The 14439-nt window shown below is 38.9% G+C and overlaps 1 protein-coding gene across 1 annotated transcript in view; it reads left to right on the top strand.

Annotated features, from left to right (window-relative positions):
* Positions 1-14439, top strand: part of lrrn2 (leucine rich repeat neuronal 2) — an 84883-nt gene that overhangs the window by 65684 nt on the left and 4760 nt on the right. The window lies entirely within an intron of this gene.

Below are 14439 nucleotides of genomic sequence, written 5' to 3'. Positions count from 1 at the left end.
CTTAGTTGTCTTGTGATGGAAGCTTTTTTTTGGCATAGTAGGCTAATACATTATCAGGATATTACTGTTTCCACTTTGAATCTCATAATTAACTGAAATAAAGCCTTCTGGAAATACCAAGGTCTGGACCTCTTTGTCCTCATGCAAGCAATTTGCCTCCAGGAAAGTCTTCATAAACCTTCAACAATTCTCACATAAACCCAGAAACCTAATTATGTTCATACACAGAATTTTGGATGTTTTACACTGTGTAGATGAGTCTACTTTTTTCTGTTTTCTGTGATTTTATGCCAGCCTTGAACTTGCCTTGTGGGGATAATTGAAGTTTAATTAAATCAAATTAAATTTAATTAAATTAAATTGAAAAGAACGCTAGGAGAGAGCATGAAAACATCATAACACATTGGACATGCTGGTTAATGGACAAGCTTGTGATTGGATTGTGATTGGACGAGCACGAAGTGGTTATTGTCAAAATCAAGAACACAATAACAAATGTATTTTGCCATTTGTAGGTGTGAATAGGGTAAATTAGTCTCAGTGGTGTGTATCACCACTGTTTATCCTGTGCTTTTCAAGCAAAGCTTATGAGGATAGAAGATTTTTCTGTATGACAAACATACTTAAAAGTGCAATACACACGTTTTGGGGATTTGGAGACCTCTCTGGTGGAAATGTGTAATTGCATACAACGTGGTAAATAACATTTTGTAATATCATGCTATAGAACCCTTCCCCAAATGGATAAATCTGATGATAGCGAGTGTGCTAAAAGTTTATTCAAAGAGAAAGTAGTGAGCAATGTGTCTTCCAAGTATGTAAATGATCTACTATTGTCATCATCTTTATCAGTATAATGATTATGAATATCAAGCCAGAAATTCTTTCTCAGCCTGGTCGTGTGACTTTAATGCATAAAGACATATGACGTGGATTTCACACCACCAACACGTCAGTGTCACTGCAGTGCTGAGAATGATCCACCGTCATGGTCCTGTGATGGTCCAGACCACTGAAGAACAGGGTGAAAGGGAGCTAACAAAGTATGCAGAGAAACTGTCTGTAATTGAACTGTAAGAGTGTATAGAACTGCAAAGTGCATCTATAAGATAAGTGGAGCTGATAAAATGGACAAAGAGTGTAAATATATGTACTTAATGAAGTGGCTGGTCAGTGTACACACATACATACACAGACATGCATGTATATGTACAATAACACAAATAACACTTATGGGGCTTGGGGGCCCTGCCTAAGCAGTTGCTTATACTGCTTATACCAAGAAACAGCCCTGTTACCACTTCTTGTTTTGTCGTAGGGAATGCAAATGAATGTTTTTGTTATTACTAGTACATCAAATGGATGCCGAAGAAGAGTGGGAAAATGATGTTACATAATCCTGCAAATGGTCATGGCAGCGAGTGTAAAAACAGAAATCTATTTAGCCATATGGCAACTCACGGGCGATGTGCGTGTGTATGTGTGAAGGAACAGCACGCAGCTCTCTCAACTTTCACACTGACCTTGTGAAACACGGAGGCAGATCTCCATGGCAACTCTGCAGCAACCACTGCAATAGCTCCTTCCAAGGAATAAATGACGGCAGCTATGCAGAGGATCACTAAGAGAGAGACAGAGAGAGAGAGAGAGAATATCGCAACTTATTTTTAGTGTTAGGACATGGTTTCTTTTAAACAACAACAAAAGACGAATGGCTAATGGCAGCGATTGCATCTGTGAAGAGCATATATAATCCCCAATAGCTCTTTTTTTCTTTTTTTTTTTTTCTCCCTGACAAGCTGCCATCAATTCCCTGTGTGCTCATGCCGCAGGACCCATCCAATTATTATAAAGGTCAATATTCTTTGAGAAGGTGAGTGTAATATACAGCACTCTCTCGGGAATAAGGCAGGGAGGGTGCTGCAGCAGAGGGGACAAAATGAATAGCTAATCAGAATGATACAATGAGCTAAAGTTCATATCCATCAGATGCGTTCAGTGCAGCGACCTCCGAGAGCTTCTACACACACCGAAAGAAAAGGGAACATTTACAGCTGAATGTGAACACAATCAAAGCGTTCCGTCACGCTTTGCTGTATGGCACTCGCAACAGCAGCTGCGTGTTCCTGCTGTGGATAGGTTTAGCAGATTGGAAGCATCTTCTTGCATAAGGCGTGACAGATATATCTATTCTACCTCGTTGCTCTGCTTGTGAAGCAGCCATTTGGTGGAGCCTGTGAACCACTGAATAACTCCTCAGTTCAACATGGATGAAAAACAGTCCTCAGACCCTTACAAAACAGGAAAAAAAACTTACTGAAAGATGCAGACATTTGAATATTTTGTTTTGGTGGCAGTGTGTACAGTTGCAAACCGTTCACTCACAAAATTACAATCAAATGAGATATTAATGATGCATCGGGCAGCATTAATTAGACACTGACTTGTATGATATCCCTTAAAATATACCCTGAAAAAGAATTGGGATAATATATTGAAACATCACCTCTTCATTTAACAACACTCATTTCAGCTGCTCAACAGTTCGGGGTCTCCTTTGTCATATTTTTCATATCATAATTCACTAAATGTTATCAGTGGGTGACAGGTCTGGACTGCAGGCAGGTCAGTTTAGCACCCGGACTCTTTTTCAATGCTGCTGTAATGCATGCAGAACATGACGTTGTCTTGCTGACATAATCAGGGCCTTTCCTGAAAAAGACATCATCTGGATGGCAGCATATGTTGCCAAAACATGTATATATCATTCAGCATTAATGGTGCCTTCACAGATGTGCACGTCACTCAGAACAAGACCTCAGTCCAGACCCAAGCATCATTGAATATGTTTGGGATTGTTTGGATCATGCAAAGCAGAAAATGCAACCAACTTCTAAGACTGAACTTTGGAGGTTTGGAAAAATATCCCTGCAGATTTCTTAGAAAAACTGAAAGCTGAAACTTAAATTGTAATAAAGTTAAAAAGTGAACACTCTACATACTGAAAAAGCTGACATTTTTAGATAGATAGATAGATAGATAGATAGATAGATAGATAGATAGATAGATAGATAGATAGTGGTCTCAACAGAAAAAATGGATATACAATCTGAATTGTATACATACATACATAGATATAGATACTTGTTTGTGTGTCTGAATTTACGTATAATGCTGTGGTTTAAAGACTGACAGAAGTGTGCTTCATGTTGATTGGTTTAATCCACTGAGCGAATGTAGCTTAATTGCTGACTGCCTTGCAGGGCCAATTTTTAATTCCACTGCAAATTGACTCCATCACTTTGATCACCTAAATACAAAAAAGGGAGAGAGGCTTATGAAACACAGTTATGTATCAGGCAATCAGGGCTGAGCTTGGCTCAGATTTGCACTCGTTCCCTTTTCAAACGCAGGTGATCTCTCCAGCAGAGAGCCTCATCCCATGCTGTGTCTTTAATCAGAAGCTTTTAAAAATTGAAGGAGCACAGAGCATCTCTGGCTGCTAAGCGTGCCAGCTCAGGCTCCTTTGAAGTTATAATAATAGCCCGGTCTCAATTCAGTTGTTTGCTCCCTCCATTCCCCCCCTTTCCAGTTGGAGCGGCAGCCTCCATTTGACACTCGGTCTGTGTAACGTAAATGGCATTTAGAGGGACACCGTGAGGTTGGAGCAAGGGTTGAACTGCCTCCTACTTGCCTTAGGAAAAAACACAGCAGACTATGGTTGGTGTATGAGATGAGTTGGCTGCAGACTGAATCTGACTAGACTCGTGGTGAAAGTGAGGGCATATTGATGTCAGCTCCTGACAAAATTAAATGAAAGCACCAGTTTGTAGACCTAAAGCATCCGGGACCTCCAGGGGATTCCTCTAAATGAGAAAAGCAAGGGGGTAGAACATAGAAAAAACAAAATTCGATTTAGGAAATGGGAAAATTTCTCTCATTTCTTTTCACAGACTGACTCAGACAAGTGAAACTAATCAGCAGAAAATCTTCAGCGATAGCAGATGAGGTTCAACTTTGCCTTGTCATAGTTGCTCCACATCAAAGTTACCTCAGCACCATCCATTAGGTCGCTTGTGCTTAATCCATTTGGGGCCTCCTGGAGCAGCACGGTGAAGAGCCCCTCTCCATGTTTCATGTCTACTTCCTTTGATAGGTGTAGAATATTCAACTAACATGAAGCCATTAAAGCCCCAGGTGCTGTTACCTCTTCATTATTCAAACACTTTCTTCTTTGTCTCAAGGGTTGGCATAGCCTGGTAGGAATTCCACCTCTGGCGTAAAACCACCTTGCACATGCATATGTTTATATGTGTATACTTGGTAGCTGGAGCAGCTGGATTGTAAACATAAAAGTACAAAAGTACTGAGCGTTTAATAGCTAAATGAGTGTTATGATTGCTAGTAATATCTGGTACATACTTTGCATGTTGAATATCGAACTACATGGTAATTTTGCAAAAACTACCAGTGCTTATTGCCACAATGCAAAAATCACTCAGTATTTAATACACTATTATGTAGTACATTTACAAGTAATGATCATTACATACTTTGCAAGTTGTATATGTAAGTACAGAGTAACTCAACTGAGAAATACCAAACATCCTTCGGCATATTGCCATTGTTGGAACAAAACCTAGTATTTGCAAAATATAACTTACAGGAGAAAGCAATAGCATACTTTACTCTTAATGTAAGTGAAGGTAACCAAACGTTTTTCCAAGAGATTTTCTATCATTTCTTTTGGTCTATTCATCATGAAGCTTAATGCTACCAACATGCTTTAAAAAATACATTCATGCTTGCTAGAAAAGAGCAGGTAAGTACAGGTAGCGAAGGTGGATTAATGGCTAGAATGCTGTACACACTTAAAAAAGATTGTTCTTCAAGGGTTTATTAGTAAAGAAAATGGTTCTATATAGAATCATGAACACTTAAAGAACCGTTCTTTGCATTGTGAAAGGGTTCTTTAGATTGATGGAGAATGTGCTAAAGATGGTGCTATATAGAACCTTCTTGAAAAGGGTTCTATATGGCACCAAAAGGGTTCTTCTATTGTTACAGTGTCAAGCTTGTAAAAATAGCAACATGAAAAGCATATTTACCAGATATTGCCTGTAACTACCATAAAATAAAATGAAGTGCTACAACAAGCATGGCTGCATGTATACAGTTGGGAGAAAAAAAGACCTCCTCCAAAAATAGCAGGGAGAAAAGCACAGCATATTTGTGCTATTTGTGGAGGCCTAGTCAATACAAGCCATCAGCAAAGCTCCCTGTGTAAAGTCATGGCAACCGTGTCCACTTTGAGCACACTGCTATCAGGCAAGAGCCCAGAAAGCATAGCAGGGAAGAAAAGGAAGGAAGAGACGCGGAACTGTGGCACCAGCCGCAGCCCCACCTGTCTGGGGCTGCTGCAAGGGTCAGCATGAAATCAATCATTAGGGTCATGGACAAGTGAGAGCAACAGGGAAGGAAGCTGGACAGTCTAGACACCTGGAGAGATCAAATCCATTAGATTCTGAAAAACCTCACTACATTGCTTTGCAGTTGCATGATTTGTGTGTGATTCCTTGGCATACGAAGAAAACATTTTTCATCAGCACATTTGCTGTGTTTCAGTTTATTATTTTTGGCACAAATTGTGTTGATATAACAAGTTTTATTCATGTGAAAGGCAATGACACCAGTAAATTCTGTAAATTAATACAGTGTCTCTGCAAAATGGAAACTTTACATAAGAAGGCAAACATGTTCTGTTCTCACTTTTAAACTTTGCATTAGTAAAAATTAAGATGGTCCTTTTCCTCTTTTGCCTTGAGAAGACAACGTCCATTACTTCCAAAAACACACTGAACCAAAGGTGGACCAAGGTCAGACCACAGCACACATTTCCACTCTATGCCGGTTCATCTCAGATGGGCTTTAGCTCAGAGATGTCGGCAGCATTTCTGGACGTTGTTGATGTTTGGCTTTTGTTTTGCATAATAGAGCCTTAACTTGCATTTGAAGATGCAGTGACAAACCATGTTTTCTGAACTATTCTCAAGGCCATGACTGTATTCATTATAGAAGCATTTTGCTTGTAATGCAGGGCCATCAGAGGTATTGATGATCACAGACATTCAGTATTGGTATTTGGCTTTGCCAAACCTATACCAACAGATTTTTCTGGATTCTCTAAATCTTTTAATTATTTTATGGGGTCTAGATGGCAAAATCCCTGCGTTTTTTGCAATCATACATTGATGAACATTGGTTTCAAACTGTTGGACTATTTGTTTATGCAGTTTTTTCGTAAAGTGGTGACTGAACCTTTCATGAATACTCGTTTCATACCCAATCACGTTGTATCGCCTTTTACCGATTCACCTGTTTAGCTGTGTTTAGCAGTGTTAAGTTTTAATTTACTGGGCTGAGTTATCTGAACTTCAAAAAATACTTTTACAGGGCATAAAATACAGATCACTGTTTTGTGAACAAACTATATGGAGTTCATTTAATTAAAAATTTTAAAGGAGCCCATTATAAATAAATAACTATGTAGAATTTGGGTGTATATAACTATTTTTCAACTAAATACTTAATTTTTGTTTTATGTGTGTAAAACTGGCTGAAGTGTTAAAAAAAATGATTTAATTTATAAAACCCATTTTCAATAGCAAGATAAATCATATTATAAATCTTATTTTTTTTAATAACTAGAAGTTGTCACTATCATCTCATCATTGTGCAGAAAAATACTGGCTCAAGGCCCTGGAGAAAATGCCCTTGGCTAATGAAGAATCTATTGCTAGGCAAAAATGAACATAGAATGCTAATACATGGGCATAATCCATGTTTAAATAGGACAAACTATGAACTATGAGTGCTAAAGTATTAGCACTCATGTAGTTTTGTGTGCGACATTAGAGAGGAGGAACTTGCATAAATAATGATTGTAAAAACAATTTTTTATGACACGAGGAACATTAGTGTTATCACCTAGACAATGGACAACCAAAAACACAGTAGGGCAGCTATGGAGGAGTGGAACTTTAGCATCAGTGATACAACATAAAAAGGGCAAGGCAGTAGGGTCTACTATATCATATTTCTCTAATGAATGGACAAAAAATTATTTCTTCTAGCACAAGGCTCTCATCATGAAGAAATAACATTGAGTTTTGATTTATTTCTATTAAGGCTGAAAATTTTAACACATTAATTTCATGTATTCATGTCATTAACATGTTATTAGCATGTTATTAAATCTTAGTAATGCATTAACGACAGATTAACACAATAAATCATTAACACAACTTATTTTTTGTTCATATATTTTTCTAGTTTGTCTTTTTGAACCATCTATAGTAGTGCATGCAGAAGCCCAGCTGCTCACATGCTATGTTGCTCTGGTAGCATCTGCAACTGTAGCCCTCTCATTCAAGTACTGCTTTTAAATGGCTTTTAACGTGATACCTTCAGTACCTTGAGACAAATACAGTGACAGTGCTCATAGGGTCCTAATCAAAAGCAATAGCAACTTGAACACATGAGCTGTAGGAACAAGTGCAAGAGGCAACAATTGAGTTGAAACCATTGACTGTATGTATGATCATATGACATATACACTCATTGATTGGAACGTGCAGCCGCTGTTGCTCTGTTGCATTCACACAATGAAAATAGTGTTATCAAATTATTGAAAGTATTTAATGAAGCTTTTTTTGTGCACTCACGTAACAAAATGCACCACTTTTTAAATGAAAAAATCCAAAAATTCAAGCAAGTGCATTTAAATGGGCAATTTGCCATTAATTAAGACCTGAGGATCTATCTAAACCATCCCAGTATTGTCCAGTGACAGTGGATTTTTTTATCAAAATCAGTAGAGGCAGAGAAGGTCTGCTAACAACCTTTCATTTGCATACCATAACAATTTATGGATTCCACATCGATTCAAATATTCCCTTTTATTTAATAACCTGAAGTCACACTTCATGAAATATGAATAGCAGTCAATTCAGCTGCCCAATAAAACATTAATCACTGTACATTTTTTCCAGCCGAAAAGTGGCTTGTTGAATATGAAGAAGGAGCTTTATGGCTTTATTTCGTGATTATAGCATGGATAACTTGCTTAATAATGAAATAAGAAGAAGATGACTCAAGGTCGTCCTTCAGCGCTCACAAAAATAATAAAAAAAAACACTTTGTGGCAAAACCACCCACGATGACCGGGCAAGTGTTTCGAAGTGTGTGCATAGTGAAAGAATGTTATTATTAGTAGACACTTGGAAACTTGCTTTCACTCTGAAAGTACAGACGGATCCACTTTGCTCCCTTTTTTCTGGAAAATTCAGCAGCAGTGAAGTGATGAAGGAGCAAATAGGCCATAGGCATAATTTCCAGGAGGGATGAAGGGGGTTACAAGCTCTCCAATAATTATAACTCGCCTATGTAATCCCCCCATATAATTAATTTTGATAATAATTATTTGTTTAGAAAATGTTGGCTAGAAATATTTACTATAATGCTACAATAAAAATGTCACTATTACTAACGCTGATATAATAAATATTGGAGAAACACAGCCTCTGATTGGTCGACAAGTCAGGAACACAGGCTCTAAATGGTAAACGAGTCAGGAACACAGCCTCTGATTGGTCAATGAGTCAGGAACACAGCCTCTGATTGGTCAACAGACTCGACCCAAGATATCAGTGGATGGCTAACAGCAACAATCAGTGTTGGATTTGTCATTATAGATTAATTATAAAGTCTCCAAAAAGACAGTGCAGTTCAAGTCTGGATTACAAAGCTTCTGAGAGGGATAGGATTGCACTGGAGCCCTTATTGAAACGGCAAAACACTAGCTAGAGAAAAATGAAAGTAAGTCTGTAGCATGCAGCATTCCCATGAAATTTAGTTTTTTATGTACAACATCATCGACCTGAGAGGTTAAACACAAGGGCAGAAAGGCACATACAAAGCCCTGAACTCATAAGGCTTACCAGAGGTCACCACAGGCTTCACCCTCACAGAGACCACCACCCAACACAATATATCCATACCCCAGACATAATAAACCACAAATCACACACAACACACCTTTAAGCTAGTAAACAATGACATTTAAACAAGATTAAAGTTCCTTTTTAGGAAGGGGCAAACTTTCCATGAGACTCTGCGCATGGCCGCTCACACGGCAACACCTTCAACATATTTCGGAGGCAGCACTAGCCAGTAGTAAGTTGCTACAATATGTTTTTCCTCAGTTATTCTGCAGAAAATCAGAAGAGGCGCAAATTAGGTTTTGTTTTAAGGGCAGATTAGTATTTGCCTGGTGCCTAACTGTCTAAGATGTTTAACATTATTACTGTAGCTTGCCTGTACAACATAGCTCTTACAGTCCTCTTGCTAATAGATAACATGATACGCCTCACAGGCATCAAACCATTGGGGGAAAAGAGTGATGTTACCTGTATAACATAGTCCTCATAAGATCTCATTATATTCTTTTTCTTAACTGTGGAACTGCAGTTAATATCTATATTTTGTCACTATCAAACCCAGCAGAAATAACTGTCCATGGCTGGACTTCTGACTAGTGTTATTATACCCTCCTACATCACTTGAGAGGAGTTTTTTTTTCTGTAACCATTTTGCACCATATTGCATTTTCAGGTTGGAATTCTTTTAGTTTAGTTTAGATTGTTATTTTTGTATATCTTTAAAAAGCAAGGTCCTGTTCATTGCCTACTATGTTCAACAAGTTATGCCCTTGGAATAGTAGGAAAAATAGCTTTGGATGTGGCTCACCCACTCTCTCTCCAATCAGGGATCATGGCACAAGCAAACAGCGGGCAGTTATAAAACTGACAGAGGCAAATTCAGTTAATCCCTCTGATCTACAAAGCAAGGCATGAACATGAAATGTGTTTAACGGGAACAAAGTGCTGCTGAGATATGCTTCTCACTTTTCTTTTTTTCACAGAGTGAAATCAATAATTAAGTGGGTGTGCTCCAAATAGGAAAATGAAGAGGAGCTAATGTCAGTGTAAAGAATGACAACTTTATATCTTTAATGCCTCAAATGATGAATTACACATCCTCCATTACATCTGCTGGCTTTCATTAAGTAGATTTCACATCTCTATACTGTATAACTTAGTGTAATAAACATACAACACAGCACCTCCTGCATTATCATCATCATATCATTGTGTATAGGACAAGGTGTCAACAGGCAGCCGTCATGCAACACATCCTTTGAAACTTTACAACATTATTTGATCTCTAGTTGTCACAAAGTGTAAGACCTATAATCATCTGTCTCTCCATTATGCCTCGCTGTCTGCATGGGCAGAATGTAACAGTTCACATGGGCTATTGTTGACAAAAGAAGCTTATTATGAACAGAAGGCTTTCAGGGCTCTTATGCTTCTCCATAACCACAGTAGCCGTCAGTGATAATCTCGAATGAAAATCTTTTGTTATCTCTGTCTCTCTCACTTCTGGCTCACAGCTCGGGGGAATCTGGCCTGATCCATACCCAGCTCATAAACTCTCTCCCATTTCTTGTACCAACTGAGGCCTTTTTCCTCCCTTTTCATTCCTTTTTCATCCTTTGCCAAAGCCTTAGATGATGAATATCAAAACAAGCACTGGCATTCTGTACTGGCATTGTTCCCCCTTGCTCATATATGGATGATTCTACCAAATTGGTTCAAAGTCAGAGTTGAAAACACATTTTGGACTTTTAACTGGCTTTATGCTTTGATTTTTTTTTATTTATTTTTATTTGACTTAATGATTGAGCATTCTGTTTTGTCACTACCAAGACAATCATAACACTACTAAAACTTTACCAAATGTTTCGGTAGTGATTGTTTGAGTAGTGACAATTTTAGCTAATTTTGAGCAATACTCAAGTGCTAGCCAGTATGTGACTAGCAAACACAGCTTTGAACAGTTGTTCACATATTTTTTCAGAAAAAACATAAAAACTTTACTTAATTGCTGAAAATATGAGTACTTGACAATTCTTAACATTACACACCGATTTTCAGACTTTGGGACACTTTTACGCCACTACAATTTGATCTAACGGCTCACCATGTGGCCATGAGGGACATGGATGCAGAAATACGGGGATTATTTTCACAAATTGAAATTTAGGGGTTAGGATTTGGGGTGACACATCTAAATTAGTGCTTTGGGTTTAAATGGATCATAATATAATCCTTGCCAATATCTACAGTCTGAATCTGTTATGGTAGTGACAACTACTTGATTTGTGCAAACTGCCCAAAAAGCTGCACCAAAAGAGATAACAAAAAAAAAACGTTTTGTACAAATGTCTCAACATGGTCAATTTCACAAAATAGCTTAAATTTGAATATTCTAAATTTTCAAAATTCTAAAATGTTTTGTTGTTTATTTCCAAGTATAAATAAAAAATAAATCCTAGAATTTCAGTGTGGTCTCAGACGTCTAGACCCCATTCTATATGAAAAAATGACTCAAAATACAATTAGAACAGAAGCCAATGGGCAGGTGCTGCAGCACTTGTTTTCTGTTCTTTTCACAGTGTTTGAGTGTATGCTGCAGATATGTTAGGCAGACGAAAAACGCTGGAGTGCTGGAGTATTCTTTTAATCCCTCATGAATTTAACAGGCCTTTGCTCTGGTTCACTGAGAAAGAGAAAAGTGAGTGGCAGAGTTCTACAAAGTCACAAATGCACAGTGAGGGGCATATACTCACCTTGAGGATCCTTGAGGCTATTTCCTCAAACTGTTGCTGAAATGACACAGAACATGTGTAGAGCAGCAAAAGACACACGCCGTCCTAGATAGAGCATCAGCCACGGAGTCATTATAATACCATTATGGCTGGCAATAGGTGAGAAGCCATTTATCCAGCAATGACAGATAGCAGCACGAGCTGCGCTCATGTAGGACTAACTGCGAAGATACACCCACACAGCGCCACAGTTGGCAACAGCTGTTTCCTTCAGAACAAACAGAGGCGCTCCTTGCTGCACCCTCCTCATACAACTCCCCCCCGCCCCCCCCCGCCCCCACTCAAGCACCCCCCCCCCGCCCCCACTCAAGCACCCCCCCCACCTCCACATACGCTTCAATTTGTCAGAGAGCATTTTCTTGTCCATTTTGCTCTGGCCAAAATGAGAGTGAAAGCAGCGGGAGTGGAGATTAGCAGGCGAAGGCAGTGAATGCATAATTCAGGATGCAGAATTGGAGAGGGTGGGAGGAGGGGCCCACACACAAACATCTCCATTCACTTCGCATTAAAGGCGCTCACGGCACCCTCACGACTTATTAGGAGGCGGGCGGGGAATCAGTGGAACGCGGCTGAGTGGCTCGGCCGGAGTGACGGAGTGCATCATGGGGGCCAAGTTTCTGCCGGAGACGCCACTGAGAAGCTGACACTTTTTAAACGAGCTCTGTGGCAGAGCACGCACTCTGATGGGTGGACGGGGAAAACTCCAGGGCCGCAAGCACACATGCTCCATCGATGTGCACTGTGTGTGTGTGTGTGTGAGTGAGTGAGTGAGTGTGTGTGTGAGAGTGAATAACGAACAGTCTCAGAGCCGTCAGGTAGATCCCTGGCGGATTGGAGAACGGAGACAGGGAGAACATTAGGACTAATTGGGCATTCAGAAGAAGGATGGATTAGCAAGGCAGGAAGAAGTAAAAGAGAGGGGAGGGGGATGGATGCAACAATCAGAGCAAGAGGAAAGTCTTTGCCAATCTGCTACTTAGCTGCAGTTCTGAGCATGTAATAAAGGACATGTGATACAATCTGTAGAAGAAGCCACACAACACAGTTTCTACCTAAAAAAAGCAGATTTGCAGATTTGAAAGAACCAAAAGAGCGCTACAACCATGACTATTTGACAATTTGATGTGTTAAAAGCAAAAATTACATAATTATACGTTATACGCTATAAAAGCAAATGAACACTTTTAAAAATAAGAGTGAAACCACCCTAAAAACCTTTCAACAGACACTTCCTAAGAAAACTGCTTTTGTAAATGAGATCTGTGAGTGTGAAGAACCATTTTACAGTTTAAAGAACCTCTGCATGATGTAAAGGTTCTGGGAAAGAAAGTCTTAAATTGGTATGGAAACTTTACAATATGTGTGTTTAAAAGGTTCTTCACACTCACAAATGGCTCTTCAGGGGAGCCATATGTGGTTCTTCTATGGCATCGCTGAAAGAGCCCTTGGTGGCACCTTGTTTTTAAGAGTGAAGGTTTCTTTGGAGTGATACCATAATAAAATAACTTTTGGGTCTCTATAGAATCATTCAGCTGAATGGTTTTAGTTGAGGTTTTTCCCAACGTCAGTGGGAAACCACAATGCATTTTCCATCCATGTTGTAGAGTAAAACTCAGTATCAGAGTGGTTCTCTGAGCTAGCTGAGCGTTGTCACTGATGGAAGGTGGGGTGGTGGGAGGAGGAGGTGTACCTGGTGCATGGTGATGTAAGTGAAGTCATTACATTTTGATGGAAAATTCTAGATTTTGGTACAGATTCAGAAAACTTGCGTGCTGGTCTGTCCTTACTGCTGCAGTATTTTTACATGTGAACCAGGTGAAGGCCAATCAAAATTGATATCTTAATAAAGTAATACATATCAATGATGCTCAATGTCTGTTTGGGTGCAAAAATGGATCCACTACACTAAAAAAGAAGAAGTGCTCTTTGGCAAAACTGCAGCAACAATTAAAAAGGGGAAACAACTGCAAGACAATTGTAAACTATGTCATGCAGAATTATGTCTGTGTGACTGGTTGATAACAGGTTCAAAGTTGTAAAATATTCTATATTGATGCATTTTATCTGGTCATTTGTCCTGGTCCGCTGTTAAATGATTTAATATTATGAATCTAATCTGACAAAGGCAATGAATTTACAAGAAAAAAATGTCAATTTTGATTTCAGTTTAGCTTTAAAGAACCACCCACTGAAAGGTTCTGTGGGGAACCATAAGCATTTCTTCTATGGCATTGTTCCTAAGAACCTTTTGGCACCTTTATTTTTGAAAGTGTACAGTCACAGCATAATTGAGGATTATGTAGATGAAAGTCTTGCAACCTGCTCATTTTTATGCTAATACCTCACAGAACTATAACAGAAATTTTCATGGTCCACTCTGTATATCCTGAGCTGCATAAAAACGTTTAATTCATATGTATTATTTCATTTTGCAAAGCCCTTTGCCTCTCTGAATGTAAGGCCTGAATGACAGGCTACTCTGGGCATCAAGGTTTAAAATAGGCTAGTGCACACCCTGCTTTTCTTTCTTTTATGTTTCATTTTATTCTCTGAAAGCTGCTTCCTTATGAATCTAGTCAAGAACATGTTATTCCTTCCCCATTCCCTTTCCTCAGAAGCTGTTTGAGGATGAGTAATATCAAGGCCTT

The sequence above is a fragment of the Colossoma macropomum genome, unplaced genomic scaffold (assembly GCF_904425465.1).
Source record: "Colossoma macropomum unplaced genomic scaffold, Colossoma_macropomum, whole genome shotgun sequence".
NCBI lineage: Eukaryota > Metazoa > Chordata > Actinopteri > Characiformes > Serrasalmidae > Colossoma > Colossoma macropomum.
Note: the sequence above shows the minus strand (reverse complement) of the source record. Positions and strands in the feature narration are given on the sequence as shown.